Source organism: Myodes glareolus, chromosome 23, assembly GCF_982192425.1.
Source record: "Myodes glareolus chromosome 23, mMyoGla1.1, whole genome shotgun sequence".
NCBI classification, from domain to species: domain Eukaryota; kingdom Metazoa; phylum Chordata; class Mammalia; order Rodentia; family Cricetidae; genus Myodes; species Myodes glareolus.
The window spans coordinates 9,864,591-9,890,116 of NC_142048.1; the positions used below are offsets into that span (position 1 = coordinate 9,864,591).

The 25,526-nt window shown below is 44.1% G+C and overlaps 1 pseudogene; it reads right to left on the minus strand.

Annotated features, from left to right (window-relative positions):
* Positions 1 to 15,424: 15,424 nt before the first annotated feature.
* On the minus strand, positions 15,425 to 15,843 carry LOC125405953 (ubiquitin-conjugating enzyme E2 variant 1 pseudogene; annotated as a pseudogene).
* Positions 15,844 to 25,526: the final 9,683 nt, after the last annotated feature.

A 25,526-nucleotide genomic window follows, 5' to 3' on the forward strand; every position in this document is an offset into this window, starting at 1 on the left:
GCATGACATAATCCATTGTATTAATAAAGAAAACAGTAAAATTGGCGTTGGAAACAAAAACTGCCATATTACCTCTTGTCTAGTTGGCGGCGCTGTTGCCAAGTTGCGACTAGAACCACTGCAAAGGTGACTTAAACAGGTCCTGTTTCAGTGTCTGCCTTAGTATTTGTTAAAAACTAGGAAATATAAGTTGCTCAAGAAAGAAAATTTAATTAAATCAATTCCATACACGGAACCAGAAACCCAGAATCCAGGGGTAGAAAAGAGCAACCCGGAAGCCGCGTATGCCTCCACGTGACCGAGTCGTTCTGATTCACGCCACTAAAGCACCGCACTTACAAGGGAAATTTAAAAACAACTCAGAAAAGAGCAAACCAGGCTTGCAGAGATTGTCCCGAGCCTGTGGAGCTTGGGAGGCGTGGGGTTTAATTGAACTGCTGGCTCCACATACAGGGCACAGGCCGCAGCTGAGGGAGGTCTCGTGACTAGCCGAGCTGGTAGCAAGCAGTTGAATGGGGGGGAAGGGGGGGGTTCTACAACCAAACGTGGGGCGCCAGATGAAGGCGTAAGTCACAGACAATCCCACACCAGTTTGGAATTATGATTAATAGAATGGTTATTTATTCAAAGGGGAAAAAACTTACAGATTACCGTCCCAGACAACAGCCCCTCCACGCGAACAGGAAAGGAGTCCAGGGGCCGGAAACGGAGCCGGAAGACAAAGACAGAGTGGAGGACAGCCGTTGCTTTTTTTAAAGGGAGAGAGACCACGCCCCAATGGGCTGGTAACTCAGTGGCGATTGGCTGAAGGAGCTGAAGGAACTCCCACAGCATGGGAAGACCGTAATTCTAGGTCATGATATCTAGTTTTGTCTTTGCTGGGAGAGTATTTTGGTCCTTAGTTACTGTTGTCCTCTTTGGTTCTTAGGAGAGTGTGGTGGCTGTGTGTTGCATTGTTAGAAATTCTTCTGGGGTCCTGATATGCTGTGGAATATTATTGTAACTAGGCAAAGAAGTGTTACATTTGTTTATGCTGTAGAATATTACTTTAGTTGTACAAAGGTATGTTACTTTTATTTATGCTGTATTTGTTTAATTATGAAAAGATGTGCTTCATTTGTTGCCCAAGGCACCTGATTGGTCTAATAATGAGCTGAACTGCTAATAACTAGGCAGGCAAAAGATAGGTGGGGATCCCGAGCAGATAGAATAAATAAGAGGAGGAATCTAGGCTCAAGAAGAGAAAGAGGAACAAAAGAAGAGAACAAGGAGAATGAGGGACACACCCAAGGCAAGAAACCAGGCAGATGCCAGCCCGTCTGATACAGAGAAGCAGTGAAAGGAAGATACACAGAAGTTAAAAGGGTAACAAGTCCCAGGGCAAAGTGTAGTAGATTAACATGATGATTTAAGTTAGAAAAGCTGTCTAGAAATAATCTAAACTGAGGTCGGGCATTTGTAATGACGAATAAGTCTCCATGTCATGATTTGGGAGCTGGTTGGTGGCCCAAAAGAAAAATCCTGGTACAATATTATAAGGGTTACTGGACATTCTAGGTAAATTGTATTTCTAGGAATTGGGAACTAACATTTAGAAAGGGAGACGGACTAGGATGGGGTAGGCGGAGGCCATTCATAGGAGGAAGGAATTTGGGATGTTCCAACAGAATCTGCTTAGTCCCCTGGAAAAGGAGACAAAGTGTGAGACAAGGCCACAATAGCTAGTCTGCCACACAGCCTAGGATGACCATGGGGAGCTGGATGTGGAGGAGTAGCAGGGAGAGGGACGATCTGAAGCTCTCCTACCTGCTCCCCTGGCTTACTTGCTCCTCTGGCAGGTGTGTCTAGTGAGTTCTCAGAATGTCTGTTGGTATTTGGGGATGAGAGGAGAGGGAAGCCACAGCAGGCAGCCTGCAGCAGAGCTAGGGATGGATTGGGGGATTGGATTTGGAGGAGATGAGCGAGAGGTTCAGATGCACAGTTAGCCTACCTGCTCCCCTGGGCTGGAGTGGATTGCAGGTTCCCAGGGAGTGCCTGCTGGAGTGGGGGGCTGGGATAAAGTGAGGAGTGGTGGGGGGGAGAAAGTTTGGAGGAGAAGATCTATGTGATCTGCTGGAGATGGGGGTAGGGGTTACAGACAATTTTTAGGTGCTTGATATGGGTCCTGGGAGCCAACGTGTATCCTCTGTAAGAGCAGTATACAGGCTTAACCTCTGAGTTTCTCTCAGTGGTTTTTACAAGGCTATTGTGTAAATCAGCACAATCTCTGCCATATCTCCAGTTGTTCTGCCCTGTGCTTGAGGCCTGCCTGTAACACAGCTGCTATTTAGTTCTAAGGAGGTCAGCCTCCTGAAGCCCCACAAAGTCATCTATGCAGTCCATGGATACTGACAACTGTCTCATTCCGTCCCATAGTCTGTGTAACCCTGACACTGAGGGACACCTCACATGCTGCCCACCATTCTGTGTGACCCTTAGACACTGATAGATACTTCACATGTTTCCTGCCATTCTGTATGTCCCAATGAAACCAATAGACACCCCCACAATGGGGGTGAGCCTCCGATAATAATGGACACCTCACATACTACCCACTCTTCTATATTACAACAAACCATGCCCATGTAGATAGCCTCAATCCTCACAGCACATCTGAACACATCACTTTGGAGTCTGTGCAAGAGCCAGATAGCTCTCCCTCTGCACTATAGCTCCAGGTTACTGACTGGAGAGAGGTGCGGTGTGAGTAATGGAGAATACTCTCCACCATGAGCAAGTCCATCACAGGCATGGACCTTCCTTGCTCTGACTGGGTATTGGTCTCTAATGGGAGAACACACAACATAAGGTGTCCTCCTAGTATCTGCAAATGGGCACCTACTGCTGGATGCACAGACCCCGGAGCTGTCTTGGGCTGGAGGGGAAGGGAAGCCAAGGTTCAAGCTTATAGCTCAATGCTCCCAAACTGAGTGCCAATGCTTGCTCAGCTTCTGTTGTCTCAACTCAATGCCCCAAATACCCCATTGCCTTAAAATAAATATTTTAGTCACTTACACTAAAGGAAAATAAGTCTTACCACATGAAAAGGAGATTAGTGAGGTAATGCTAGCCAATTCTTTGTAATTAGCAAGGTAGTTAATAAAATTTGTAGCTCTAAACACTTGCACTAAACAGATTATGGTGGCAATAAGGACACAAAGCCTTTAAGATATAATGCTATATATCATAGATCAATGATGTTCAACATAAAAATGCAAATCCAAATCACTTCAAGATTTCTTGTTACCTCATCCAGAGTAGCTGTTGTCAAGAATAAGTAAATGTGGTGAAGGAGACGGCTGAACGGGCAAAGCCATCATTGAAAAACTGTGAGGGTCAGAACGTGGTTCTCCAGACCCATGGGCAAGCCAGCCAGGTGTGGGGGCTGCCTGTAATCCCAGGACTAGGGAAGCAAAGACAGGAATCTCTGGAACAACCTCGCTACCCAGACTAGATGAATAGTTAAGCTCGTGGCTTAACTCTGCCTCAACACATAAAGTCAAGAGTTATCAAGGAAGACATTTCTCAATCAGTCCACCACATGTGCACACATGCACATTTTCTACACACGTGTGAATGTGCACATATATATATATATACATATATGTATATATATATATATACGCACATCACACACAAACTAAATAAATAAATGTCAAATGCTAGGAAGGGTATGAGGAAAATCAGCCCTTATACATTGTTGCTGAAAATCAGCATGATGCTTCCTCAAAAACTAACAATAGAAAGGCCACCTGATCCAGCTAGCCCACTTATAGACGTTTACACAAAGGAAATGAAGTCAGCATACAGAGACAGAGATGCATGCCCGTGAACTACCACATGGTTCATGAGAGCCAAGGTATGGAATCCACGTAAGTGCCCATCAGCAGCTGAATGGGGAAAGAAATGATAGCATACGGCCACAATTGCATTTCATTCAGCCATAAAGAATGGAATTGTGTCATTTGCCAGAAAATGGGTTGGAAACGAGGGACATCATATTTCTAGGCTAAATTCAGACAAATACCTTGTGTGCTCTCCCATATGTGGAACTAAAAACTAAACAGAAAAGGGGCTGCTAGGGAAGGGGGATGGGCCCAAAGACATGCGGCAAGGAGGCTGAGAGAGGGGAGAGGGGGGACACACACAAGCAGTCACTGTATGTGTGTATAGAAATGTCACAGGAAGAGATGGGGAAGGAAGGAGGCTGAGAGAGAAGAGAGGGAGGGTGTACACAGCAGTCACTGTATGTGTGTATAGAATTGTCACAGGAAAAGCCACTCATTTTGTAGAACAAACCAGCACTAAGTACAATTTTAAAAGAAAAGAAAGGCAAGGTTGTATGTAATACACATAAAATGCAAAGACTTCCTTTCTATTATAGTATAAACAATTCACAAGTACACAGTAAGATCCAGCATCCACCCTGCCTTGTCCCTCCGTTCCAGTCATCAGCTACAAAGACCATCTTTAAAGCTTGGCTTTCAAGCCTTGTAAACGTATCTTGTATTGAAATGTCATTGTCCATTTCTAGTTTTGTATATAATTTTAGAAAAATGGAAGAAAAGTAAACTGTCCAAAGGTTTTAAAGAAAACAAAAGTATTCACAGCTTCATCCAGAATATGCCGCAAGCGTAGAAGAAGGGAAAATACACTCATTGATTTTTCACTCATTCCTTTTGTGAAGGAATAAAAGATAAAGAAGTATGTGTATCTTCTATACACATAGAAGATAAAGAGTAAAGTCAGATGCAGCACTTGGGAGAGCAGGCCCTGCATCTCGGACAACACAGCAGAGCTGTCCCTGCTGAAGGGCATGGGGGAGCCGGCCCTACCCCTGGTGCTTACTACATAGGGTGAGCTAACCAGGAAAGTGCTGGAGAGTTTGCCCCAGTGTTGAGGATGAAGGAAAGCTGTTGGGTTGACCAACCTGGGAGCTACCCAGGCCCAGAACCAGCGTCTACCCCGTCTATGATCTGCTGGAGCATGTGAAAGGCCGGTCCTGCAGACTCAAGGTGCAGGTTCTCCATGACACAGGACAACAACAGGATATTCAAGAGGAGCCCCAGTGAGCGCCAGTTTCTATGTGTGGTGTGACAAAAACCAGAGGCCTTGAACCAAACCAATGACTCATTGCAATGAACACTGACAAGGAACAACACAAGACCTAAAGAGTCTACTGTGTGAGTCACTGCAGCTTCCACAGCGAGATTCTCCTTTTCTTTTTTCCTTTTCTTTTCCATTTTGTTTTTTCTTTTCTTTTTAGATTTTATTTATTTTCTCCTAGTGAGGAGGTTGCAAGGGTAGAGGGCAATTAAGAAGGGATGAGGAGGTAAGGGAAATCAAGATTCGTGATGGGAAATCCACAAAGAATCAATTTTTAAAAGTTGAATTATAAAAAGAGTGAAGGATAAAGCTAATCCCACTTGGTGATGTTGGACACAGGCTTCTATGTTCAGGATTTTTCGTAATGATCTCAGCTGATCCCAGAAGCTAAGCAGAGTCAGGCCTGGTCAGTACTTGGATGGCAGATACAGCAGGAACTGAAGAGTTGCCCGTGAAAATGCGGATGTTAGTGAAGACAGGGCAAGACATTTAAAGTTCACTTGTACATACTGAGAAATGTTATAGGCTAAAATGAGGCCTTTGGTTCTACTCAGCTAGACTCCAGCTTGAAGTAAAAATGGGGCTGGATCCAATGCAACAGGTGAGAATGTTAACTTGGTGGCTTGGGTGGGGTTTGTTTCTTAGCTAGAGTCTCACACTTCAACCTATGCTGACCTTAATCTCATAGCAACGTCTTATCTCGGCCTACCTTATACTGATTCTATAGGTGCAAACCACCACACTCAGGTGTAATTTCCATCTTGGTTTTTATAGATTCTAGAAATGTTATAAATCTTAGCAATACAGTAAAGTCCATATGAGCAACACATGTTTCCATTAATGTACGGTTGTCATCCAGGGGTGTGTGGTCACATGTCACATATTGGACAGCATAGGTCTGCAGAACTTCATTTTATTGGTATTTTTCCATCTTAACAGTCCCTTAAATATTGTGGACATATATGAAAAGATCTAAATTTTTTCTCTATTTTTGAGGCATGACTTGAACTTGATATGTAGTTCATAATAGCCTTGAACTCATGGCCCTTCGACCTCAATCTCGCAGGAATTGTAGGCATGTACTACCATACCTGACTTAATAAAAATCATTCACTAATACATTACTCTCTGAATACAAATATGAGCTGGTTGATATGCTTATAAATTATATGAATATATACAACAACAAACTACTATAGATAGATGGACACTAGATAGACACTACTTCTAGACTAATAATTTTTTAATAAGTACAAATAATGTTATTGACTTATTTTAGAGATTGACTTATTATTTCTATATGTGTATGTGTGGTAGCATGAGATTAAATGTACCACGAGCATGCAGGTGCCCACAGGAAGCAGAATAGAGACTCAGGTCCCTAGAACCTGGAGTTGCAGGCAGTCATGGGCCTCTATCTGGGTCTTGAATATCAAATGTGAGTCCTCTGTGAGAACAACAGGCATTTCTAATCCTGAGCCATTTATCCACCCCCCACACAATAAAATTATTCATTTTGTTTTAAATCAATAAGCTTATCCAAATATATAGTCTGAAAGCACTTGGAAATATATTCACCTGTAGATGGAAGTGCTTGCAAAATATTGAGGGATGAGGGATACTTGTTTCAGTTTTAGAATAGCAAATTCTGGCAAATTAGGTGCTATAATTTGAATGTGTCCCCTTCAAATCTTGCTTTGAAATTTGTTGGTTGTGTATCAGGATCAAGTGGCAAGTCCAGAAACAATGTGCCTTGAGGGTTGCACCCACTGCAGAAAGGTGAGCCTACTTGCTCTCGTTCCCTCCCATCTTCCCTTGACCCTTGCATCTCACGCTGTCCATCTAATCAGGCACTTTGACACCAGCTGGTACTTCCAGCCTCCAAAACTGTAACCAATGAGTGTTCATTCCTTATAAATTACTCAGGCCACAGTATTCTGTTACAACAACAACAACAAAAAAAAAAAAGGGGGGACCGAGCAAAGTCCATACCTCTGCTAGAGTCACAATGTGTTGGGGCTGGACACATGCAATTTCAGTCTTCTCAGAAGAAAACTTTTATTGATAAGAAAAGGCAGATTTTAAACTTGTCTCTATTTACGTGACTGTAGTTCCTGGTGCAACCATGGCTTCGAAATCTGTGGGATGTTTGAATACAGTGTTTTGTGAACACATCTAAAATGATCTTGACCTTTAACCCTGAGATCTCCGGGGAATAACTTGGGCATGAGTCAGTTAAGGAACTCAGTCAGTGCCCCTCACACCTAACCCAGGTCTTTTTCATTGAATATAATTCTTTCCATCTGTCTGAAATGGTCCATGACAAAAGCTAAGCTAAGATGCCCAGAAAGAAGCATGTCTGAGAACTCAATTTCAATGCCCTGTGCTTTGACATAATTTGAGATGTGGAGCACTGCTATAATGTAAAAATGTAAACAAGAGGGATAAAGGTAGGCTGTGTGCGGAGGGAAAAAAACCTTTTAAGTTGACCTCTGTCAGGAAATGAAAACTATTTCAGGTCAGAGGCAGAGAGATAATTCAAGATGAGAAAAGAAAACGTGAGAAAAATCCAGTTCTTTCTGCCAGAACGGACTCCTTTGGAACGTCATCATGTTGTCTTTGCTGAAATTCTGTCTTTTCGGGGGGCTCCACAACGTTAGTTATAACCATATTTATTTTCTCAGAAAAATGCGTAAGTAAAGGATTATCAGGACAGAGGCAACCCATGCTTATTACAGTTATTTAACCTTCCAAAAGACAATAACTACAAGCCAGTGGAGTCTAGACACTGCCCTTCTTTGGAAACGTGTGTGTTCACTTGAAATAAAAGTTCATGGCAAGCAGATAAGAACCCGAGAGAAGGTAGAAGCTCTAGGAGAGCTGACCTACTCTCTGCGGTCTGGATCCAAATCCAGCACTCTGGGTTGGTCCACCCCAACATCTACTCCATCTCCTTGCTACTGGAGCTTGTGAAGGAGCTGATCCTGCAGAATCAGATGTCATCACTGAATGAGGCTGGTCCTGGGCCCACTGACCAGCCTGCAGTTGCTGTGGCTACAACCAGAGCTGCTTGCTGTGCTGGGAGATGGGGGATGGAGAGTGGGGAGGGAGCAGGGGTGAGGGGATGGTAGAGCCCCACAAGCTTCACAGAGCCCAACATGGCAGGGGTGGCTAAGAGGACTGAAAAGTGAATGTGATTGGGGGACAGGACATGAAATTTCTAAATAATCAAAAACATAGTGTGTTTAAAAATAATGAAGAGAGCAGAGGAAGTTAATAACCCCAGAATCCTGGCACCATTGTCCCAAATCCCACAGAAAATTAAATGCCTCCCATTTTCCCCACCTTTTCCCTAAATATAGCCGCAGCCCCACACCTGATGTCCTGCCACAAGTGTGCTTCTCACAGCAATGTCATGGTCCTCCTGGTTTTCCGCCGGTTACAGTCCCATTTCTAAAGCTCAAGAACACCATAAGTGACAAAATAAAAACCCACTAGACATCCAGGAGTGACAGGTGATGGCACTTGGCATTGAGGAGAGCAGAGAAGGTGAGGATCTATGTTTAGGAGTTGGTCAAGGCAGGCCAGGCCACTGCCTGTATAAGCTGTGGACACTGAACCTGTCTAGTTCAGCTTTCAACATCAGCTTCGGGAACGGAAGATTATAGACTCAAACAGAGCAACAAATGCTCAGTGTTTAAATAACCCCTAAAGCATATTTTCAAGCTCGCATATTTCTCCTCACACTCTCATTTTTCTTGACATGATACCTAACATGCTTCTTGGCTCAGATGTTAAAGAGATGGTCTTTCCGGAAGCTTTGAAGCATTCGATTCTGTCTGCACCACGCCCGACGCAAGTATCTTAAATTCTCAACTAGAAACGTGAAACATCAAACAGTGATCATAGATGTGAAGAGAGCAACCCAGGAAATGTCTGTCTTGTGCTTTATTAAACCCAGGATGGCGTGAAGGCTGTCACACTGCCTCTGACAAACCATTAATTCTGATAGTGGGACCCCAATTTGCCTCAGTTCTGTGTTACTTTCTCAAACCAGAGTCCTTTCTGTGGATTGAAACTTACTGTAATGGTAGACATCTTTTTTTGTTTGTTTAATAATAAAACGTGCCAAATATCTGTGGCCTTTATACTCTGTCTTCAGGGTAAAGAAAATTGTACACATATCTTAAAATCCACAGTGTAAAGACATTAGTAAAGACGCCAAAAACTCATAAATAACTGATGTCAAGATCTACCAAAGGGTGAGCAGTTTACAAAATGATGCTACAATTGGGATTATGAGAAGAAGGGGAGAAAGGAAATCAGGGGATAAGGAGGAAACAATGGGTGAAATACAAAGGATGCATAAAGGAGGGGTAAAGAGAGGAAGAGAAAGTACTAGGGTGCTTGTTCATGCCAGTAAAGAGATAACTGTGCCCTCTGTCGCTGTAATAGCCAGATTTTCCTGAGTGTTCCGCTGAAATATAGTCAGATATTTAAGGATTTTATCTGAGCAGAGCACTAAAACTCAAAGGCGAGCCTGGCTATGGAGTGGGAGAATAAGAAAGAGCGGATTTCTCAAGGAGAAAGTGGAAGTTGCCTTGAAGAGCGTTTAGAAGACAGATGAGCTTTCCTAGAGAAAACACTGGGAATCCTACCAACAAACCAGCAAACAGACAGAACGGATGTCCAGCCATGCCCGGGAGCCCGATCAATGACCAAGATGTCTCACTGGATCTTCACCATCGTTCATCCTGCCCTGACTTAACGCTGTGTTCTTTGGAAAGCCGCCATCTTGGACACTGGACATTTGTCTCATTCCCCAGACAAAAGATACGTCTACACAGGGCTTCTGCCTCCTGGCTGCAATTGCGGCTCTAGCTGCTGCTGAATCCCAGCCCCGAGGATGGAGTCGGGGTCACAGCTTCCTGCCTTCCGCCCTCCCTCTTCACTCTTGATTCTCTGAGGCTCCTCCCAGTACAGCATCCTCTGCCACGTGTCTTTGCTGTCGTTAAGTGAATTATATATATAAATAAATTGAGTAAATTGTCTGATGCCCAGGTTACTCCTTAGGCTGGTAGATGTTTTGTTAACATAATACAAACTAAAATTAACTGGAGAGCGGGAAGCTCAGTTGACATACTGTCTCCATCAGGCCAACCTGTGGGATATTTTCTTGATTAATGGTTGACATGGGAGGGCCTAGTCCACTGTGGGCAGTGCCAGCCGTGGGATGGTGATCCTGGATTATCTAGGGAAATCAGGCTGAGCAAGTCTGGAAGCAGTGATCTTCCATGGTATCCGCTTCAGTCCTGACTCCAGGTTCCTGGCCTGGCTTCACTTCATGATAGACTATAACTTGAAGGCTGAAGCCCCTTTCTTTTCCACACTGATTTTGATCAGAGTTCAATCACATCAATAGAAAAGCTATCTAAACTATTTCTCTGTGTGTGTGTGTGTGTGTGTGTGTGTGTGTGTGTGTGGTATGTGTGCCTGTGTGGTGTGTATGTATGCATGTGCAGTGTGTGTTTCTGTGTATGTGGTGTGTGTGTGATATGTATCCGTGGCGTATGTGAGTGGGTGTGTGTGGTGTGAGGGGTCTGGTGGCGTGTATGAATGCGAGAGTTTGGGTGTGTTGCATGTGTTATATATGATATGAGGTAGAGTGTGTGCGTGTGTGTATGTGTGTGTGTGTATGTGTTGTGGTATGGGAGAAGTACATTTGAGTATGTGTGTGTGGTATATGTGTGATTTCATGAGGGAGGGTTTGTATGTAGGGTGTGTGAATGTGTATGTGGTGTGTGTGTGAAAATGTGTTTTGTATGTGAGTGAACATGCATGTGCTCTGTGTGTATATGTGAGTATGTGTATGGTGTGTGCATGTTTGTATAATGTGTGTGTATGTGAGTGTGCAGTGTGTATATATGTGTGCATACAGAGGCTAAAGGCCAGTGTCAGGGATTGGTACCAGTAACTCTTCTCCTTTTTATTTTTAATTTATTTTATTTTGAGGATTTAGTACATGAGTATAACACATTTTGATCATATTTACCCTTTACCCCCTCACCTCCTTTTGAAATCCCCCTCACCAAACCCCACTCTCAAATTCATGTCCTCGTCTTCTATTGAATCTGGAACCTACTGAGTCCAGTCATATGCATGGGTGTAGAGCTGCCCACTGTAACACAGGTGACATACTCCTTGCCGTGTCCCTGACGAAGACTGACTCTCCCTTTCCCCGTGGCTGTTGACTTCCTGGAGCTCAGGAGCTCTCACTTGGCCTGGGGCCCACAAACATCCTCTCATCTCCACCGGTCTGGTACTAGGATTAGAGGTGTGCGATGCCATGCTTGACAGTCTTTTAACAGTGGTGCGTGGAATCAAGCTCAGACCCTCGGGTAAGCTCTCCACTGAGCAAGCATCTGCCTGACCCTCACCTTCATCCCTGAACACAGTTCGAGGGCCCAGGTGAATGACCTCGTCTGGTTGTACAGGTGTGTTCAGTTTTTTTTAATGTAAGTTGTAAATCTACCCCTGCATGTCCATTTCTGCTTGTATTGCAGAGCTTCCATTCTGTAGAGCATAATTTCAACCACTGCTTTACCAGACATACAACCTCTCTTGATCTTCTAACCTTTGTGTGCATGGAGCTCTGTTGCTGTTTGAGTCCAGGTCTTTGTCCACCCCACACTGGCTGGTCATCATTGTCAGGAAGGAATCACAAGGTCACACAGACAGGTACCCCTATAACCCTATGTTCCCACACTCTCCTTCTCCAATTAGAAAGTCCCAGCAGCACCTGTACCCATCATTTTGTCTTCTGTGGTTATAATGAAAAGCAAGCCATCACCTTACCAGGTCATCTTTTCCCTCCCCATCTGCCTTCTTTAGGGCACTGCTCGGGTTCCTCCTGCTCCATCCCTGACTTCCCTCTTTCTATTAGAGCCTTCTATCTGCATTCACCCCTGCCACAGTCTCTTCTAACTTCTAAGCCTCCTGTCCACATCATTCTCAAAGATTCACTTGGTCAACAAATATACATTGAGCAGCTATAATTTGTCTGATACCAGTGACCCAAGAGGACAAAGTTCTGCTCTTGTGGAGTTTATATTCTAGAAAGGACAGGCAGAGGGATGCATAAGCAAACAATTACAGCCTCTCAGATAATAATGCTTTGGAGAAACTTAAGTTGAAACAAGACTGACCTAAAGGATCTTAAATAGAGAGTTCATGTTGAGAAATAACTGAGCAAATTCCTGGGTTAAGTGAGGAGTGTGTCCCCATGAAGATTAGGAAAGCATTCCAGACACTTGCAAAATTCTTTATGTTCCTTCTTCAATGCTCTCAATTTACATATTACAAGTATTACACACTACCTAAATAGCGAGACTTTGCAGACTATTTAGTGTTGGCTTCTGGCCTGAGCTGCAGAACCACAGGCCTTCCTCAGCCTCATGCCTCTCACTGTATAATTTTCCTGTCATAATAAATTACAACCGCAGGATTTATTTCCCACAGTTCCGGGGAGCGCAAGTCTCCAAATGAGATGGTGAGAGGACTTTGCTCCCTCCGCAGCTCAGAGAAGAAATTGATTCCTCGCATTTCTAGCTTCAGCCACTCGGCTAGGCCTTGGCTTGTATTCATTTAATTCCATCTTCACCTTCCTCTCTGCTTTGTCTGCATCTCTTCTGGTTTCGCACAAGACACATCATTGGATGGAGAGTTGCTACATAATCAGGCTGACAGCACCTAGATACTGTGAACTTAGTTATATCTGCCAGGAGATTTTAAATCACACTCAGGGGCTCTAGTGCTCAGACCAAGAACAGATCTTTGGGAGGGGAGGGTCTCCTGGAGAAAGAGCCTTTACTTGTGAACAAATAACTGGCAAAGCCACAGAGCCACTCGTGACCAATGGCCCTTGTGGTTGTTTCGGAAGGGCACAGCCATGACCACTTCTCAGGTGGTTTCCAAGACCCTCCCAGCCACTCCCCCAGTTTCAAATGCTCAAGTCCTTCCTAACCTAATACCTCTGGGTCTTCACATGCAGGCGTCTCTTTAACAGACAACTTTCTGCAGACTTCTCTCTCTAAATTATCTTCTCCTCGTTCTTTTAAACCTCCTTCCTATAAAACTGAACGTCTTGATTCTCTATAGAAGTGGAAAATGCAATGTTTCTCTCTCTGCCCCTGACTTTTCATTAGAATAATATCCTCGAGCTTCAGCTATGTTTTCTACAAATAGCAGGAGTGCTTCTCTTTTGAGATTAAATAATGTGCACTCTTTCTTTGGGCTATTTCCATATCTTAACTATTGTCAATTATCCTGAGGTGAACATGGACGTGTGGCTATCTCTTCAGCATCCTGATTCTTTGTTTTGTGTTTTCTGCAAGGTGGGGTTGTTGAATCACAAGGTAGTTCTTATTTTAATTTTGAAAAACTCCCATATTGTTGCTGGGGCTATGACACAGTTTATGGAGTGTTTATCTAACATGTATCCATTAGTTTATAAACCAAAGGGGGATCATGTCCTTAACTGCTTTCTTCATGACTGTAACAATCATTTTGGTTTTTCAAGACAAGGTTTAATTGTGTAGCTTTGACTGTACTGGAGCTCTCTTTGTAGACCAAGCTGGCCTCAGATTCAGAGAATCAGCCTGCCTCTGTCTCCTGAGTGCTAGGATTAAAGGCGTGCACCAACACTACCCACCAACAATGAACAACATTTTGCCTCTGTTTTTGATAATGGCTATTTCAATTGACGTGAAACGATATTTCACTGTGTTTTGATTTGGATTTCTCTGAAGACTAGTGGACATTGAACTTTTTCTTTTTTCTGAGATAAAGTCTCACTATGTAGCCCCTGGCTGGCCTGAAATGTACTATATAGACCAAGTTGGCCGTAAATGCACAAAGATCTGCCTGCCTCTGCCTTCTGAGTGCTGTATTGAACACTTTTTATATATCTATTTTCAATTTTATTTTAGGGGGGAAATGTTCATTTAGGCATTTTGCCCATTTTTAATTTGGTTATTTTTTTTGGCAACACAACTAAGTGCCTTTATTTCAGTATGCATCCATATTTCAACATTTAGTGGTCCTGAACAGAGTGGGGAACAAGGCAACAAGCCAGGAGGCCAGGCCCACTGAAAACTCGTGACACGGAACTCCTCCGGGTCCCTGCCGAGGGTCTCAGGAGCAGCAACACTGAAACCTGAGTCCACAGGGTCAGGGCCTCTGTTCCAGCTGTCAGGCTCCACATCAGACCTGATGGGCGGCCAGGGAGCCCTGTCCAAACCTCTTCAGTCTGTAAAAGCAAAGCGATTATGAGAAAAGGAACCGACACAGCACCCCTTGCGCTTAGGACTCTCCGCATGGCCTTTCTCTAGGCGGAACCACCAAGAACCCTGAGCGCTGGCAGGTTTGTTGCCTCGAGACTGCTCTGCTCACCTCGAGACCTGAGCTCAAAGTGCACCGGCTGAGGGTGGCAGCAGGGCTGAGGACCCAGCACCCCCTTCCCACGCTGGTGGCAAGAGAATGTGTGGTCCAGAGCTAAGTGAGGGAGGCCAGGCTCTTTCAACCTCATCTGATGGCTTCTGGCCACAGCAAGTGTTGGATGGTGATGGCAACAAGGGAGTTAAGGAGGGGGAATGCAGTACCCCTTGATAAAGTTGGGGAGACGAGAAGCCCTGAATTCCTCACCCACGGCCAATTTCAGAGGGAAGGGAGGGTTACAATCTGAGCTTTGGCCAAGGGTGGGATTGGAGGAACAGGGGAGGTGATGGTTTGGACGGGGCATCACTTAAGACTTAAGGAAGCAGGGGTACAGCCAAAGCACCCCAAGTCCATCAGTGGTCCCCACGACTGCTACCTGAAGCCTTCCCATCTAGTCTAAGGGTCACCACACAGCTGTGGCAGGAGGGCGGAGTGGCAAAGGCAGACCCAGGCCATGTGTCAGCAGCAGGTGATTGTGTGACGTGTCTGTTCACAGTTGTGTTAGCTGTGCCCACCGCTCCCAAAGGAAACTGATTTCAACACACCTTCTTGATCCCGGAAGTTCAACTAGGCAGCCAGCGGTTACACTCGACAGATGTTACACAGCACAACTCAGGTATTTCAAATGGACAGACATTAGAATCAGAACAGTGTCTCAGAATGAAGTCTCAGTGGAGCTTCCTCTCCAGGACTTTAAGGTCTACGAGATGAATCTAGAAAATCCACTACTGTGGAAAATGAAGACTTAGGTTGGATTGGGGAGGGGAGGCCTGGGCCTTGGTGACTAATTCCTGTAACACTGTCCTTCTGGCGGCTGTGGCAGCTTCATGTTCTCTTTGGACATCGTCAAGCGTTGAAGCTGCTGCAGGATGACTTTGATGCTGTGGGAATTCTGCCACTTTGCCAGCACTGCTGTGGCCCCTGGGTCCACGTCGCTCGTATTGGCTTTTGTTATAAATCTCACAGATGGGGGTGCTTCTGGGTATTTAGGCACACATTCTATTTTAAGGCTGTATATTCGGTTTTCATAAATTGTTCTTGGAGGCCCAATCATCATCCCTGTCCATCTTGTAAGTGTCATGTCTCCATCGTCCTCCAGACCCCAGCTAACTGTGCCGTCGCCTACTCCTTTCCGGCCTTCTTCCAGCTCTTCCAACAGTCAGAAATTTGAAGGGACTTTTACTCCCGAGCCTGTGGTGGCCGCCATCTCACTGAGTAGCCCCTGGCTGGCCTGAAACTTACTAGTCTAGCAAACTAGACTTAAATGCACAAAGATCTGCCTGCCTCTGCCTCCCGAGTGCTGTACTGAACACTTTTTTATATTCCTATTTTCGATTTTATTTTTGGGGGGAAATGTCCATTCAGGCTCTTTGCCCATTTTTAATTTGGTTATTAAGAATGACATTTTTGGGTTTTTTCTTTGCTTGTTTTTTTTTTAACTGAGTTGCACAAATAGCTCAGTCCAGATACTATCTCCTCATCTAATGCGCGATTTATCAATTAACGCCCTACCTTTCTGTTTTGCTGGTTGTTTCCTCTGTTCTGGGGGAATGGCTTCAACCTGACATAATCCTGCATGCAGCGTTTACCTCTGCTGCCTTCCTGTACTTGTGTCATCATGTCTGTAAAAAGACGCTAGCAATTTCTTATCTAAATAATGTAATAATGTAAGGTGTTGCAACATTCTTTATTTGCTCAAAATGCCTTAAACCCTTGACAGTCATTTCCTGGAAGCAATGCTGACATTCGGTTTTCTACCTCTCACTCCTCCCTCTTCTTTAATTAGTGGAAGAGATCTCCATTCCCAAACTGTCTGTCCATCGCATGTCAAAACTAAGAAGGGTCAACGGATTACTATGCCCACTCTCCTGCAATTAGTGAAGCCTGCTGTGAGATCAAGGCCCTCCCCTCCCCTACATTATACAGTAGGACTGTCACAGTGCTGGAATAAACATTCCCTTATCAGTAAAGTCTCCCCAGTCCGACCAGCTACTCCGCATATGAGAATGGAGAAATGGGGGTTGCCTACCGGGGATTTGTTTTACAAATCATGCAGTTGGTACATCCTTATGAATTTCCCAATAAAATATGTGATCAGGAAAGAAAATTTAGTAAATATTGAGCCCCTGCTACATGTCTACCATCTTGTGAAGACCATTTGTTCTTTACTTATTCCTTAGCAGAGTCATGTGACTTAAATTATTTACACCACAGTCGAAGGAAGGGGATCATCAATGACACACAGATGTCACAGTCTCGGCCACCAAGTCTCTCCAATTCCAAGTTAAAGGCACTCCTTCTTCTAAGCTGGAAATTCCATAGCCCACCACTGCCTGAGAGTCCGTGACTGTCAACCACTCCTGAGGGTCCATGAGCAAGTCATAGTAGCTGGGGAAGGGGCTCTTCAGGGCTACAGCCACTGGAAAGTTTCCATGCTGGAGGAATAACTTCACTGAGTTCACACAAGCAGCCGTACATGAATTCAATAGTCCTCAAAAGTTAGGAGGAGCAGGCTTCTTCGGTAGGAGGATGCCTTCTACCTGCAGCCATCTTCCTTCTCCTCCATGGACCATTCATCATCCACTGACATTGCCAACAAAATTCGGAGTCTTGGCTTCTAAGTCAAATGCCCTGCAGCTGTGTCCACGGCAAGCTGCCCAAACAGTGTCTCCTCGCCTACTTGAGGAGCTGTTTCCCATACAATTAATGGAGATGTGGGCAAGCAATTACGAGAGTGCCTAGACAGTCAAGTGCCCTGTAGTTGTGCCCATGGCCAACTGGCCAAGCTGTGTCTCCTCATCTATGCGAGGGGTTGTTTCCCATATAATTAACAGAGACAGGGGGAAGCACTTAACAATGGCGCCTAGATGTAGCTGGTTCTTTAAAATATTGATATAATATTATTGCTTAAAATTCATTTTCTAAGATGCCTTGAGTAAAATGGGTGGCAGTAGAGATTAGCGGAAATAACACCAGTGTTTAGTTACCCCACTAACTGCTATGTACAACTTCTTTTGGTTTGAGGATTTTAAAAGTCTCACTTCAGAGTTGAAGGTAGCCTCCAACTCCGTGTGTATCAGAGACTAACTTCAAACTCCTGAGCCTCCTGCCACTGTCTCTCAGCTACTGAAATTTTAGGCAGGCACTACCATGCCTAGATAAGATTGGAAAATTTAGCGACTCGTGCCTTTAAACCCAGCACTTGGGAGACAGAGGCAGGCATTGCTATGCTAATTTGAGACCGGTATGGTCTGCATAGAAAATTCCTGCACAGCCAGAGCTACATAGAGAGACCCTATGTCAGAGAGAGAGAGAGATCTGAATATTTAATAGTCCACTGAGCTACTATTTAAGCTTGATTTTATATCCCCCCTTAAAATTTGCTCATGTACCAGTATCTCGTTATTATGGCCTGTCTCTGAATTTGTGCCATTCAGTTATCTGACAGATTACGAAACGCAGTATGTTAGGACCACTGTCACTTTTGTCATACAGAGACGTACATCGTAAGAACGGAAGGTGTTAATTTCTGCTTTCTTAATTTAAATCATAGGTCCTTTCTGTATGGTGACGTCTATGTGCTCTCTTCCGGTCTTCCTCTGCTCTGTCTCACATTTCTCCTACCCTGGAGAGTGACAGTCAGTGACTGAGCAGACTGAGGCGTCTGTCCTGAGTAAAGGAAGGGCTTAGTAAGCGGAGGAGGTCTGCAAAGCAGAGCAGCCCCAGATCTCTGAACCGATCCTGTGCTGTGATGCAGAGCTGGCTCAGCAGTTCAGAGCACTTGTCCTGGAAGAGGATTTGAGTCTCAGCACCCACATGCTGGCTCACGATCATCTGTAACTCCAGTTCCAGGAGATCTGATGACATCTCTTACGGCCTCCACAAACATATGGTGCATATCCATTCATGCAGGTAAAACATTCATGCACATAAGACAGATACATTGAAGATGATCGCTTGCGGGCTTGAATTTCAGTTGCTGCTGCAGTTTGCATGGGAATTGCCCCCCAAAGGCTTGTGTGTTAAAGGTTGGGGTGCCAGCCTTTCATGTTACTGGGAGATAGAAGAACCATGGGGAGATTGGTTGGGCCTGAGAAGGAAGCTGGGCCATTGTGCTCATTCCTTTGAAAGGGTTATCTACACCTGCTCCATTCTGGGCCACCACAAAGTAGGAAGTTTTGGTCCACACTCTCTCGTCACCAGGACATTTTGCTTAGCAATAGGTCCTAAAACGGAGACTCCAAACAACGATGAACTGAAACCTCTAAGACCATGAGGCGAATTAAACATTTCCTTCTTTCAAGTTGCCAGCCTCATGGATTTTGTCACAGCGACAGGGAGCCGAGACAGATCCTGTCCCATGCACAAGTTAGCTGCTAAACACGACCGTGTTGTCGAGAAAACAGAAACTCTTCACGCTTTGCACTAGACTGTGGCCCGTGCACACCGGAGATCCTATGTGTAAATTACAGAGGATATGGTAGCTACTCTGGGGGATGTCTAGATCCTTGAATTATGTTCCAGCACATATAAAAATAATTTCCTTCATGACTGAGTTTGGGGTAGGAAATTGCTTTGGATCTGACCATCATTATAGACTTAATATGCTTGCATTTAAACTATTTCTCTGATAACTATAGTACTGGAGATTTAAATATTAACTCATAAAAAAATAAATCACAAGACTCTTCTAGCACAGGAATTTAATAAGGCTTTGTGAATGACTCAGGGTCAAAGTTAAGGTCACAGAGAAGAAAAGAGTCTGAAAGGAACTGGACCTGGGACAGGTAGGCGAGCTTCAGCAGCTGCTCGTCCATGCTCACTCTAACAGCATCCAGGAACATTGATTGGCAGGAGCACTTCCAGGGCTGGGAATTGATTTCAGTCACTCGAGATCTTTTGTTTTAATGATGACTGACATCTAAAGTGTCTCTCTAGCAGAAAGTTTTCCTGTTCTGACATTCAGAAATCTCTGTCACAAGCTCCGAGAAAATGTGCCAGATGGAGGAGACTGTGGGGAATTGAAGGCTGCTAAGCGAATCTCTGCCCCTCACTAAAAGAGTTCAGAATTGGCGAAAGAGCAGAAATGCCTGCCAAAGATCAAGTCCATTACATAAGGATGACAAAAAGCACTTATGTTTAATAAAGACAGCATCTCACGGACCCCATCTTAGCTGACAGACAGCCATTGTGAAGAGCAGGCCTTAGCTGTGTGAGTTTATCAGCTTGAAAGAGTTAGTTTTATTTATGTTTCTGTAGGTGTGCATGTCAAAGATCAAAATTCAGTCCCCAGAGCCCATATTAGGTGACTCACAGTTCCCAGGGATTCTACACTTTAGCTTTGAAAGAAGATAAAGTTACCAGAATTCTGGAGTTATTGACTCCTAATGGCTCCTGGGGTGGGGTGAGGTAGGGTAGCCAGTCGGGGTGAGTTAGGAAGAAGAAAGGATTGAAAAGGAGAGAAAGAGGGTAACAGAGAGTAAAGGGGAATGAATGCAATCAGAGCGTGTTGTATATATGCATGAAGCTGTAAAAATAACAATAATAAAGAAATTAATGTGAAGTGAAGGAAGAACAGAAAGAATTATTAGCCTGGAGAGATGGCTTGGGCAGTGAAAAGATGCTTCACACCGAGCTTGCTAACCTGAGCTCCATCCCGAGGATCCATATGGTGGAAAGGAGGAACTGGCTCCTGCAAGAGTTCTCCAATTTGACACATGTGCATGACAGACACACACACACACACACACACACATGTACAAGTGCAAGTGTGTGCACACTCACACATGCACATATAGGTGGAAGTGGAATATTACACACATACACTAAACAGATATTTTTAAATAAAGTATTATTGTCCATGCTAACATTTTACTTCACTTTAAATGTAGACTGCCACATCCGAACACAGGTTAAAATGGCTCTGAGCAAAAGGGGACAGTGACAGGAGAAGAAACCACAATATGGGAGAGGTCGTTGTTCTGTTCAGGACGGATTATGTGCATCCAGGCCACCGGAGCCTGCTACCAACAACTGTCGTTTTTATTTGTTCTCCTTGCCCAGTAGCTATTGGAATTGACACGGAAGAAAAGTCAGTTTAATTTAACATATTTATGCTGGTCTCTTACTATACAAAGCACCACAATGAAAGGGCAGATGGGCAACGGGGCCTGTTGGCTAAGAAGTCTGTGACAGAGAAGGTGGTGGGATAGCCACCGTGTCACCAGAGTACAAGGTAGACGGAGGAAAGTGAAAGACCCGAGTAGCCAAAGACCCGAGTAGCCAGATGCTCTGAGTGGCATGACTTGGTGTCAAATGTCCTCACCTGGGACACGTAAGCAGGCCTATGGGCTCGAAGTGAGTGTTAAACGGGCTTATGAGGGTAAAGCAATGACTAGGTCATAGGAACCTCCGCCACTCGGGCTGCCGCTGTGGGAGAAGAGCAGTGTGAGCGGAGAGTACATCAAAGGGTGTCACGCTCAACTTAGAGGATCAGAGAAGACTTGAGGAAAGAAAGTACTCTTTGAAATGGGTCTATGAAAAGAGTTTCTAAAAGTTTGCAGGGAACCCTGTAGGCCAGGAAGTAAAGTAAAGGAAGAAAAACAAACCATGACGCCACACATCAAGGTAAGATTTTAACAGGAGTTTGATTCCAAGAGTGGAACGATCACCAGGGTATTTGAGACTCACACTAAAAGACACAAGAAATTCCAGAACATCTTGCAAGGGAGGGCAATAGAAACTCTGTAATTTACTTAAACACACATCTGAGGTTAGAATGTGCTATGGAGAAAGAGGAAACTTGCATTTGAACTAACACAAAAAGGTGGGAAGCCAGAAATGGTTCCTGCTGACCCAAAAGAGAAGCCAGCTGATCCTGCTGTCATTGAAATTATTCAGGTTATAGCCGAAGAAGAAGAAAGAAGAAGAGGATGAGAAGGAGGAGGAGGAAGAGGAGGAGAAAGAGGAGGAAGAGGAAAGAGGAGGAAGAGAAAGAAGAAGAAGGAGGAGGAGGCGAATAGAAGCTGAAACACTGTTAACTAACTTCGCCATAGTGCGCAATTCGTCACTTTCAAAGCAAACACCTCTCTCCTGGTTTATATTTTCACACAGCTTCAGAGACTCTTTCCGTAAGGTTAAAGTAATGTCCCCACCACCACCACCGAAATACTATTTCCTGCTTTGGAGTCACCACAGCGAGGATTCTTAGATAGTCCTGGCCCTCATCACAGTCATCCATTGCTCTGGGCAAGGCCAGAGTCTGAAGGGACCAATAGTGTCTTTTGAGTTCCGATCTAATGCTGTGATCCCAAGATTACTGTCAGGTACAGCCCCTCCCCAGCCACAGCTTTCCATAAATGAAGACTGGGGTATAAAGAAAACAAATGTTGTAAGTCTTAGAAGCTTAAGTGAGTAATGCTAGCCTGAAGGCAACCTGAGTTACACACTGAGGGCTCTTCATAAAGAAAAAAAAAAATGACTGCCTGAAATCTCAGTGAATTACTAGATGAAGTGTGTGACTTTGTTCAAGCCATGAAAGCTAAGCTAAAATATGGTTGCTTCCTTATCTGGGAAAGCCCAGCTCGAACAGTGTCTTCACAGAGTGACTTTGAGAATCAAATCAATAAAAGTCCATGGGAATGCTGGGCCCTTTTATTTCAACATGCTTTGGTCAGCTGTGCCTCTGCAGTTGAGAAGAACATGTGTCACATATGAAATCGTCACCAACAAGAACCACAAGCTAAGTGACAACCCACTAAAAGGAAACAAGCATGACAGTAGCTCCCACAGAAATCCAGGAGCATTTACTTCCTACTTTAAATATGGGCATGTTCTTACAGCTGTGTGTACTGTATCACAGGCAATGTGGGTTTTACAGAGAAGTAAGCATTCCATAAACACAAATACCTCCTTGATCAAAGAGTTGTGTATGGTCAACATGTTTCTTTTAAGATATATGTATTTTATTTTACATGTATGGGTGTCTTGTCTGCATGTATGCATGTGCACAACATGTGTGTTCAATGTCCACAGAGACCAGAAGAGTTTAGACCTGAAGTTACATGTGATTGATTGTAAGTCATGTTGGCTTACAATCAACCAGAGAACCTAACCTAGGTTCTCTGCAAGAATCACAAGTGCTCTTAAATACCATCGTTCGTATGCTCCTGTGTTGAAGACATGACTGTGTGATAGTGACCAAAACTTAACTAGGTTATTAAAATTACTTTATTGCCATAGAATCTTCATCTGGCGATGGATGGAGATAGAGACAGAGACCCACATTGGAGCACTGGACTGAGCTTCCAAAGCCCAGATGAAGAGCAGAAGGAGGGAGAATATGAGCAAGGAAGTCGGGACCGCAAGGGGTGCGTCCACCCAGGGAGGTGGTGTGACAGATCTAATGAAAGCTCACCAAGGCCAGCTGGAATAGGACTGAACGAGCATGTGATCAAACCGGACTCTGAATGTGGCTGACAATGAGGGCTGACTGAGAAGCCAATGATAATGACACTGGGTTTTGATTTTACTGCATGTACTGGTCTGTTTGGATGCTCACCTTCCTAGACCTGGATGGAGGAGGGGGCTTGGAATTCCCACAGGGCAGGGTACCCTGACTTCTCTTAGGACTGGATAGGGAGGGGAAGGGGAGGTGGGGGAGTGGGAGGGAAATGGGAGAAGGTGGAAATTTTTAATAAATAAATAAATAAATTACTGTATCACTATAATTTTTAAAGTAAATTTATTACTAAAATTATTTTTAAAGCAGTGTCTTAGGTACGCCCTTGGTTTTACGTCATTTACATTTGAGCCCCGGGTATTATTTTTGCTCCCCGAACTAAAATTTTCCATTCTACAACTTATTTTTATAAAAAGGAAAATGATGAGCTTGAGGTGCCTTAAAATTCCTCTAATTAGGAAATGAGGCCTGGCGATGATGTTATTTAATCATTACACATTTCTGTCTGTCTGTATCTAGAGAGGAAATTGTGTGACTAAAATTCCTGCCCCAAGAGTCAGAGTGATCAATGTCTGCCTTTGCCATTCCTTATTCCTCAAAAGCAAGGCTGTAAATATAAGGCAACGTTTAACACAGTATGTTTATATTTAAGAACCAAGGGATTAGAACTAAGTAACTTATCTATCTAGTAATATTTTTCTCCATATTTTTTAATAATAGTCATTAATCTTTTAATAAAGCATTTCACTTTGAAACCAATTAGAATGGCATCATGTATTAAAAAAAATAACACAGAGAAACCCCACGCGATATTTACTTGGATTTTCCCAATGGGAACATCTTGCAAAAATCACATGATAATGTCACGGTAGGACATTGGTGTAGATGCCATCAGATCCCAACACAGCCATTGCCACAGGGCCCTCACATTGTCCTCCTATGGCCATGTCCTCTTCCCTTCTCCCTCCACTGTCTCATTCCGGTCAGCTATCGATGTATTCCCATGCCCATGTTTGTGCTTCAGGAATGCATAGAGTGGACTCACACAGAGATTGACCTTGGCAATCAGCTTCTACACTGTATCATTTCTTAGAGATTCATCCAACTTACTGTGTGTGTCAATACCCTGCTCCTATTCTTTGCTGAGTAGCATTCCATAAAATGGAGAAATTGCAGCTACTTACATTTTCATCTATAGAAGGATATCAAAACTGAGCCTATTGCTTTCAAATATGAATGAACATTTAGAAAGATGGTACTTTTTTAAATTTTGCATGTATTAGGGTGTCTTCCAAGCATGTACATGACATGGCACACATGTGGAGGTCAGAGGACTTGTTTCTCTCCCCCGTTACGTGGATCCCAGGGAACAAACTCAGATGAACAGGCCTTAACAAGTATGTTATCCATTGAGCCTCTTATTGGTCTCTTCTGTTATTTTAATGCTTTTATTCTCATATTTTACCTGTATGTCTTAGTTAGGGGTTCTATCGCTGTGAAAGACACCATGACCACAGCAACTCTTCTAAAGTAAAACATTCCATTGAGGTGGTGGCTTTAGAGGTTCGGACCATTTTCATCATGGTGGGACATGGTGGTGTAACGTGGTCCTGGAAAGTAGCTGAGATCTTATACCTTATTGGCATCAGGAAGTAGTCTCAGTGCCACACTGATAGAAGCTTGAGCAAGAGAGACTTTCAAAGCCCATCTCTGCAGTGACATACTTCCTCTAACAAGGACATACCTTACTTCAATAAGGTCACACCTTCTAATAATGCCACTCCCTTGGGGGCCATTTTCTTTTAAACCACTATACTATATATAAAAATTGGTTTGATTATGTCATTTTCATGTACGTACATAATATACTTTGATCCTATTCACTCTCCCCTCCATGTCTCTGTCTTGTCCCCCACTTCCACTCCTGCTGATCCTGCTTCCTCCTCCCCTCCTCCCTAATAGCGCATGCATTGGTCAGGGTTCTGTAAGGGAAGAGAATGACGTTATATTAAAGGGGGATTTAATAGATTGGCTTACCTGATAAATGCTGGGAACAATAGTCATCTGCATATGGGGATCCATGAGGCTAGATGTCTCCACAGTGGCCATCTGCATGCTGGTGAGGCTAGGGACTCCCCATAGTTGCTCAGCCCATGAAGCTGAATGCCTCAGCAGACTGTCTGGAACTGAGGGCCTGCAGGGTTTCTGGACAATCGGTCATTGGTCTTTAGCCAAAGAAGCATAATGCTGATGTCAGCAAAGGAAGGCAGTGGTGGCAGTGGTGGTGGTGGTGGCAGTGGCAGGAGCAATGGTGGTGGCAGCAGCATCAGCCCTGGCAGCAACAAGAGAAGGGTAGATGAACTTGTGTATATGGTAGATACGCTCACCAGGGAGATGCCACGGCAAGTCAGTAAAAAGCAAAAGT